Here is a 6,599-nt window from a genome sequence, read left to right on the forward strand (position 1 = left end):
TGCACCTAATGCAAAGTGGTATGCCCGGAAATTTTCTGGGACAGCCTGCTGCGGCAATTTCCGGGCATATCACCCAAGGAGTTAAAGGCCGATGTCAGGGAGGTTAGGGCGAGTGGCATAACAATAATCCCGCAGCCCCCACGGTAACGGGGAGGCGCTGTGTAAGTGCAGGCGCCGGGGGGCAGTGGGGCTATTGTAACGCCGCCGCCGCCACCACAGACCCACAGATTTGCTTGTATTCGCTGCGGTCCCGGCTCCCCTCCGGGCTTTGTTCTGAGGCTATGGAGACGGACCATCATAAAATGTCTGCCCCCATATAGCAGACTGTTCTCTGAAACTGTCTGCTGTATGGGGGGGGGGGTGGACATTTTGTGATGGTCCATTTTTCATAGCAGAAGCTATGTCCTAGGACATCCCTGACACCATCTGATGGCTACATGAGCCTTGCGGTCCCCATACAAAATCTTGATAGGGCCCCCCACGGGAAAAACACATCTGTCTACACATGGAATAAAAGGGGGGCGGGGAGAGAGATGCAGGGCGGTAGGATGGGGACGGAGAGACACAGGGTGGTAGGATGGGAATGGAGAGATGCAGGGCAGTAGGATGGGAATGGAGAGATGCAGGGCGGTAGGATGGGGACGGAGAGACGCAGGACGGTAGGATGGGGACGGAGAGACGCAGGATGGTAGGATGGGGACGGAGAGACGCAGGACGGTAGGATGGGGACGGAGAGACGCAGGGCGGTAGGATGGGGACGGAGAGGCGCAGGGTGGTAGGATGGGAATGGAGAGATGCAGGGCGGTAGGATGGGGACGGAGAGGCGCAGGGTGGTAGGATGGGAATGGAGAGATGCAGGGCGGTAGGATGGGGACGGAGAGACGCAGGACGGTAGGATGGGGACGGAGAGACGCAGGACGGTAGGATGGGGACGGAGAGACGCAGGACGGTAGGATGGGGACGGAGAGATGCGGGGCGGTAGGATGGGGACGGAGAGACGCGGGGCCGTAGGATGGGGACGGAGAGACGCGGGGCCGTAGGATGGGGACGGAGAGACGCGGGGCCGTAGGATGGGGACGGAGAGACACGGGGCCGTAGGATGGGGATGGAGAGACACGGGACGCTAGGATGGGGACGGAGAGACACAGGGCAGTAGGAAGGGAAAAGATAGATGCAGGGTGAAACTAGGGGGGGTACATCAATGCAAAACACAGGGCCTGAGATCCCTACACAAACTACAGTATTGTTTTGTGCCTGATAAAAGACCCCTCATGAATCATGATCCATGAGGAAGCCCTGGAAGAAGAGTACTTAACTGGGGGGATGGGTGGAAGCAGCCTGACACTGCACAGTGACTCACTCTTACCTTATCTGTGCAGCAGAAGTCACCCTCCATCTCCTCCTCTGTCCCAAATCCATGAGCACTGCAGATTGTGGTGGTGAGGAATCTACACACTTGCTGGAGGGGATACGTCCGTGCTGCTGGATGTACTAGGGCGGGGGCGGGGCTTCTGTGGACTGCTCATTGCTGCCTCTTCCTGTTGTGCAGAAGCTTCCATGCTGCCCTGCACAGTGTATGACAGGGGGGAGCGCACCGCAGTATAGAAATAATCCTGAGCATGATACAGTACTCCCTCATGGCAGCCCTGGAACTATAGGCAGCCAGCCCCTCTATAGGTGTCACTGTGGCTGCTGCAAGGAGGGATGATGAAGGACAGACAACGGAGGTAGGAGGCAAAGCCGCTTCATGTGCAGACAGTGTGCGGCTGATGGACGCGCAATGATTTGGGGGTATGGGTATAAACCGGACCAGGACAAAACCCCGGACCGCCGGACCAGACATCAATCTCTGCATTTTGGAGCTTGCAGCGTCCGGTCCGGGGGATGTCCTGTCCAGGGGTGTCCTGTCTGGGGGTTCTGCCTGTGACACCTGTCACCAGGTAGAGGAGGAGGGGTAGAATAAAGTCTCCCTGTATGGTCCGGGCATGTAGCAAAAACCGGACGGTCCGGACCACAGGGGGAGGCTGTAATCTCCCCTTCCCCATGTCCCTGATGATAGCTATCACAGGGACCCCCCCCCCGGACAAGACACCCCCCGAACAGGACACCCCCCGGACAGATTGCAGATTTTGATGTCCTGTTTGCAGGGGCGAATTTAGGGGTCAGGCCGCCCCTAGGCACAACCTTTTTGGCCGCCCCCCCCCCCCCCCCCCTATTTTAATGTAATCACAAACATTATATATATATATATATATATATATATATATATATATATATACTTCATTCAAATGTAACTGTAGAACTGTAGCCCACCTCATAACTTGGAGTACTTAACTGTATGTGTGCTATGACTGTCTCAGTCAGTCTCTCACTGACTGAGAGGCAGAGCAGCACAGGATGAGCTCAGCTCAGCTGCTTTCCACGCCCATTGGATACACAGCAGCCAATAGGCTGTGTGTATACAGCAGCCAATGGGTGCTGGAGGCAGTGAGCCTGAGCAAATCAGCTCACTCGACGAAAGACGCAGCCTGGGGGGAACCATGGCTACACAGCCTGACAGTGACAGCCGCGAGCCGCCGCCGGTGATGTACATAATACTACTGTGTGCATGGCAGAGCGGGAGGGTAGCGGCGGGTAACGAGCGACGCTGCCGCTGACATATGATGATGAATCATGTCAGCGGCGGCGCCGCTTGTCACTTGCCGCTTCCCACCCGCTCTGCCATGCTGCTATTTAAAAGCATGGCAGTCCGCAAGTGCCGCCCTAGATTAGTGCCGCCCTGAGGCCCGTGCCTCACGGGCCTAGGCACAAATCCGCCTCTGCCTGTTTGATGTTTGTTTTACAGTCAGCGGCAGCCGCACACTGCTGGCGCCGCTGCTAGGTTTCAGAGTCTGCAGTTGTAGCAGCTTCACCTCCTACCTCCGTCCAGTCAGTATCATGCCGGGATAGCAACTATAGAGAGTGCAGTGCCCCCCCATCCCCATCGGGATGGAATCGGCATCAAATGCCACTGAAAACCGTTCAATGTCCATCCGATTTAGATTCTGCTGATGTAAGCATCGAATAGAAAAATAGACCCCCCCCCCAAAAAAAAAATATTGGGAGGGGGAATAATTCAGAAAGAGGACAGGGCTTTGTTATCATCATTTGTTTAGACAAAACAAAAACCCATCAAACATTTGCTCCATCAGGGGTGTGGTGGTGGTGGGAGAGGGGGAGGGCTGGGAAACCACCCTGCTCCCCCTATATAATAATAATAACAGCAGGACACCACGGGCGGCTACACCTCTATAATAATAATAATCATAACAACACTGCAGGCTGCTCCCCCTCTATAATAATAACAGGACACCACAGGCTGCTTCCCCTGTAAAATAAAAACAGGACACCACAGGCTGCTCCAACTGTATAATAATAGGACACCACAGACTACTCCAACTGTATAATAATAGGACACCACAGGCTGCTCCCACTGTGTCTCCAGTAATCTAATGCTGCTAGCTACTGTAGTGATGAGAACACTGGGACAGCATGAGGTGACAGTGACACAGGGAACAGAGCAGGGAACCGAGATGCGATGCCCCATGCACAGCACACATGAGGTTGAGTGTTGGCTAATCCTATTTTGCACCAGAACAAAGCTGCCTGACCCTGGATAGGCTGATCTCCTGCTATCAGCGCTTCCCACACAGCCAAGACTGCCCGCTGCCTGCTGTTTGCCACTGCCCACCTCACCCTGCAGAGAAGGAGCTTTCCTGACTTCTTCCATCTGTCCCTCTTCATGGGCCAGCAGATCCTGTTGTGGAGTATGCAGGAAATGCTGCAGAGCCGACCAGGAGCCACCGCTGATGCTGGAGACGGATGTGAAGCGATGAAGCTTCGTCTTTAAGACAGGCTTCCGCCATTACCGTTAGTGCAGCGGAAGGCTTTCCAGGAATTTCCAGTCACCCGAATTCCTTGAGAATCTCGGAATCTGGGTGACTGGAAAAGCCTACTGGAGGGTTGCCACCAAATCCAGGAGAATCCCGGAAATCCGGGAGAGGTGTCAACCCTAAGTACAGTACTTCACAGGAGAATGCTTTGCAGGTCTCACAATTACAAGTGAAATAATTATCTTCACCTGTGGATCTTTTCAAATGTGTTAGTGAGTAATGTGCACCTGTTAGGTGGTCTGGGAAATGGGATCTGTGTGTGGTCCTGGGGGGGCAACTTTGAGAACCACTGCATTAGGTCGACAAATACAAAATAGTTGACTGATAAAAGGGCCAACAGTGGTTAAGGTTGAAAGGTAGATACTGGAATTTGTTTTCATTTTTTGGGGTCAAATCTTGTAGGATTGGTAATATGTGACCACCATCATTATAAACATATACCCTGGTGGGTTTGCTTCGCTCGTTACCCTCTGCTCCCCCAGGTTATGATTTTCAATTGTAGTAATTGTGGAAAGCAAAACCTAAATTTGGGACATGGGGAAAAAAAGCAAAAACATTTAGTATATCAACCATTTGTGTGCTGACCGTTGTCATGTGACCTTGTCCCCTGTAATCTCTGCTTATTTATTTATTATTACCAGTTTCTTATATAGCGCACACATATTCCGCAGCGCTGTACAGAGTATATTTGAACACTAGGTGATTCATCGCGAATTGTGGGAGGGGGGGGGGGGCGCGCGGGGGGTTGCAGTGAATCACGGGAGGGTGGGTCGCGGGGGCGGGGGGTTGCCGCAATGACAGGAGGGGGGGTCAGGGGTGGGGAATCGCGGTAGGGGGGTCGTGGGGGGCACCGTGAACAGCGGGAGGGGGGGCCCGGGGGGTTGGCACGAATCGTGGGAGGGGGGGTCGCGGGGTGCCGCAATCGCAGGAGGGGGGGTGTCACGGGGTGGGGCCGCAATCGCAGGAGGGGGGGTGTCACGGGGTGGAGCCGCGAATCGCGGGAGTCACCGGGGGTGCCGCGAATTGCAGGGGGTGTGCTGCAAATCGCGGGAGGGGGGTCGCGGGGGGTGCCGCGAATCGCCACAAGAAAAAATCAACACAGAAAGTTCAACACATGTAAATGTTGACATAAGTGTGGCACTTCATCGGTGTCCATGTCGACACATGAGAATGAATATGAAAACATAAAAAAAAAGAAAAATAAATCTTCAGAAACTCATGTCAACCTTTTTCATTGTCGACCATAGCCGTGCCAGTGTTTTGCATGCACCATTTAATCCTGGGGTTGCCGTGAATCGCGCGCGGGGGGGAGGGAGGAGGTGAGGGGTGTCCGCGAATCACGGGAGGAGGGGTCGTGGGTGGATGCCGTGAATTGCGGGAGGGGGGGTCGCGGGGGGGGGTGTGGGTGCCGCGAATTGTGGGAGGGGGGGCGCGGGGGGTTGCAGTGAATCGCGGGAGGGTGGGTCGCGGGGGCGGGGGGGTTGCCGCAATGACAGGAGGGGGGGTCAGGGGTGGGGAATCGCGGTAGGGGGGTCGTGGGGGGCACCGTGAACCGCGGGAGGGGGGGCCCGGGGGGTTGGCGCGAATCATGGGAGGGGGGGTCGCGGGGTGCCGCGAATCGCAGGAGGGGAGGGTGTCACGGGGTGGGGCCGCGAATCGCGGGAGTCACGGGGGGTGCCGCGAATTGCGGGGGGTGTGCTGCAAATCGCGGGAGGGGGGTCGCGTGGGGTGCCGCGAATTGCCACAAGAAAAAATCAACACAGAAAGGTCAACACATGTAAATGTTGAAATAAGTGTGGCACTTCATTGGTGTCCATGTCGACACATGAGAATGAATATGAAAACATTGAAAAAGTGAAAAATAAATCTTGTCAAAGTTTTTCATTGTCGACCATAGCCATGTCAGTGTTTTGCATGTACCATTTAATCGTGGGGATGCCGTGAATGGGGGGGGGGAGGGAGGGAGGTGCATACCTCCCAACATGACCCTCTCCAGGAGGGACACATTGCTCTGTTTCTGGACTTTCTTCTTAATTTATGGATTACCATCACCTGTGCTTAAACACCTTTCTTATCAATTACCCTGTTTAAAACAGGTGATGACAATCATAAATTGAGATGGAAGTCCACAACCCAGCGTTACAGCTCCAGACACACTTTGAGTGACAGATGTAGCCAAATATATAAGAGATTCACATCAGTCCCTGCCCCAGTGGAGCTTACAATCTATATCCCATACCACGTGTACACGCACACATTGGCACCTCTGCACAATTCTACGGTTAATTTTGTTAGGAGCCAATTAACCTACCAGTATATTTTGGAATGTGGGAGGAAACCAGAGTACCCGGAGGAAACCCACAATGGGGAGAATATACAAACTCTGCACAGTTAAGGCCATGGTGGGAATGGAGGCAGTAATGCTAACCCTTACACCATCCGTACTGCCCATGCGACCTGTTATCTATATTGTTTTAGCCTATTGACTATATTGACGTATACACGGTCCCTCATTTGGATTACCAGTGAGAGCAGGTGATGATTACTCGCATGTTTTGTTAAACTCATAACTGGAAACTTGCATGTGATTTATATTTTATTATAAATAACTGAATCATATGCAGCAGATTGGGAAAAGTTCTCCAAAAATAAAGTACAATTTTGGAC

The sequence above is a fragment of the Crinia signifera genome, chromosome 8 (genome assembly GCF_055691185.1).
Source record: "Crinia signifera chromosome 8, ASM5569118v1, whole genome shotgun sequence".
Lineage (NCBI taxonomy): Eukaryota > Metazoa > Chordata > Amphibia > Anura > Myobatrachidae > Crinia > Crinia signifera.